This window comes from Myxine glutinosa, chromosome 7 (genome assembly GCF_964187855.1).
Source record: "Myxine glutinosa chromosome 7, kmMyxGlut1.1, whole genome shotgun sequence".
Taxonomy (NCBI): domain Eukaryota; kingdom Metazoa; phylum Chordata; class Myxini; order Myxiniformes; family Myxinidae; genus Myxine; species Myxine glutinosa.
The window spans coordinates 76,148,600-76,151,880 of NC_136267.1; positions in this window are offsets into that span (position 1 = coordinate 76,148,600).

The following is a 3,281-nucleotide window of genomic DNA, read 5'->3' on the forward strand; positions in this document are numbered from 1 at the left end:
CACGGGTGGTGCTTGGCCGCAAAAGAACTGCGGTCCATTGTGGGTGGCCACAAACATTGCGGTCCATATGGTGTATCGATCCAAGCAGCAAGCAGCGAAAGTGCAGGCCCACAACTGCGTAGCCAGCACCTCTCTCTCCTCTCTCTCTACCCCAAAGCCAGATCCTCGGAGGTGGGAGACAAAAGAAGCAGACAAGTGAGTAAGGTGGTAAGGGCGCAAAAGTGCACGCAATACAAGGTGATGCACACTGGGGGCACATGGGAACCAGGTGAGACAGGTACGTTCCTACCGTACGCCCCCCCCCCCCACCAGGTAACCTACATGGCCCCTCCCTTACCCCTTACTGTATCCACAAAACACAACACTACCCATAAACATCTACTTTACAAATCAACAAACATCCCTACTGTCTTCCCCGTTCCTCCCATAAACCAAATTCGTCTTCTCTCCCTCCTAACCAATCAAATTTGCCATTTTCAACTTTCATCAAAATCTGCCATCTCCAACTGAACATCAAAATTTGCCATTACCAATTCATCATCAGTCCCTCCTAGGGAGGGAGAGATGGAATCACCCCAATGTCTCATCCACGTCGTGATGCGTCTCACAAATCCACAGCAATCTCATTTCCTGCAACAAACAAAGAAAACACAGGTGTGGAGTCATCATCACCATCACAGGTAAGTGGCTGCGTATGGTGCGACAGGTTCATCAATCCTAACTATTTCCTAAGTGACTTTAACAACTTTACACTACCCGGGGTCTTTCTCCGGCCAAACCATTGGCCCTCTTACACTATGGGTTCTAAAAACCAATTCCCATTGGCCAAACTGTGGTGCTTTTCAATTTGGGGTCTCACTCCCCCGATTCATCTCCCGGTGCCCTCGCACAATTTCTGGGCTGTGGCGTGTACCTCTCCCAGCGGGTCTACCCACCTGCACACCTCCACCACTGCAGTTGCCTCCGAGCTTACCTGCTCCTTACCCTAACCTAACTACCTGGGGAAGGCCCTCTCGCACTCTCCCCACTCGGTGCCCTCTCTGGCACTGGGCTACCCGGGTCCGTCCTCCGGATCCTCGGGCCCCATCCACAACTCTACCGGCTCCCAGAGCCCACCTGCGGCCTCACCTGGCCGACATCCTCACAGTGGTGGAGTGCCCAACCAACTACACACACTAACAGGCTACACGCCCAGCCATTTCCACAACACTAATGCACCCATCCACAACACCATTCTGCAACCGCACCACAGATGCCAATATCTAACCACAATTTACCTATACCCTCTGCCTAACACTTACACTACCCGCCCCGGGTACTCGTGAAAGGGGTCCACTCTTCCCCCATCCACACCTTCGCACCATGCACACCACTCCGTACCACTTACTCCAACTCTCTCCACACACCTGTACCTGCACACCTGTGCTCTCACACCTGGTGCCACCTGCACCCTTCTCTCCCCAAGCGCATTCGCGCTGATCCACACACTCACTACTCACACACTGCTCCACACACCTGTCCAGTTGCACACCTGTGCAATCACACCTGTTCAATTCTCACACACACGGCATCATCTCAGCTAACTACTCCCCTCTGAAACTTGCGCTTCCCAGTCGTCCCTTTAAACTATTGCGCTCCCACGTCATTATCATCCACACTAATCTACCTGCGTCCCCACTACAGGTATCAGTCACCACCTAACCTTATCGTCACCTAATGTCAATCTTCGCTAGGGCCCTATCCATATAACCTAACCCACCCGGGCTAGTTTTCACTGCCCGACACCCCATAATCTATTGCTCCTTTGCCCCCCACATGGGAAGGATGGTGGATTTGCCATCCCACCACATCGGGGGTCTCTCACTACCAATTTTGCACATCAAATTTCAACAAATCAAAAATTTGCCAATCATCTGCCAATCACTGTACCATTACCAATCATCACTCTGCCAATCCTTTGCCAATCATTAAATTTCGCCTTTTTCTAATTTCGGGGCCAAAACACTAACCTCATCACCCAGTCTACTCACTACTGCCTCTCGGTGCGCCAATTCCTGTCCAAAGCCCGGCTTCGTAAAGCCAAGCAATGGATGCTGGTTGTTTTGTGCCTGCGGCTGGATGCGTCCGGCATTCGGGGCAGGGACGGGGGCTTACCCGGGCCGAGATCCCACGCACCACCTCGGCGTGGAGCCATCCAATGTCCCGATCTCGACCTGCCGGCACGTCTCCACAAAACGTGGTCGCCATGACGACCCTTCCTATCCAGCTGCCCGCTCCACCTAGTGGAGCCTGGACGCGGCCGTTCAAAGCGAGGCCCGGCACGCACCGAGGGCCTGCTTCGGCTAAAAGTCGCTCTAACCTCTAACCCGTGTAACGTCGATGCTTCACCTGCATGCTTACACCCCGCAGCCCGTTCCTTGCTCACACATCCAGCCGTGCCCATGCTCCTCGTACCTTTCCTTACACACCCAGGTACACCCATTCCACTCACAGCCTTGGTCACACACCTGACCACCGAACACTTTGGCACACATTCGTTGCTCGCACACCTCACCAATACACCGCTTCGCGCCCCCTCCTCGGTCACCTCCTCTGTGACAATCACAGGTGTGCCCTCATTCGCACACCCAACCACGTGCCTCACCACCAACTCCAGCGTGCATTCCCACTCACGCTCTACCATTCCAGGTGTGCATCCTTCCATCCCAGGTGTACATCCTCGCTCACCTGTCACAACCAACTCACTCTCCTTGTCACTCTCACTACTCTCACCTCCATTCTTGACAGCGCACTCACCCTTACTCTTGACAGCGCACTCTTTCCTCATGCACCTGTCCGTCACACACCTTTCTCGCGCACATTCTCCCGTTACACCCTCTGTAACACTCACCACAGGTGTGCATTCTTCCTTGCCTTTGACAGCGCACTCTTTCCCCATGCACCTGTCCGTCACACACCTTTCTCGCGCACACTCTCCCGTCACACCCTCTGTAACACTCACCACAGGTGGACACTCTTCCTTACTTCTGACAGCGCACTCTTTCCTCATGCACCTGTCCGTCACACACCTTTCTCGCGCACACTCTCCCGTTACACCCTCTGTAACACTCACCACACCGTGCTTCCACGTGCTCCCTCGCACACGCGCTACGACCGACTCACTCTCGCCAGCACACTCACTCCTTGGCACGCACTTTTTCCTCACACACCCCAGAGTCGGACTTTCTCGCACACCTCCTTTTTCGCACACCAGACCTGTCGCACACTTCACCAGCGGCCTC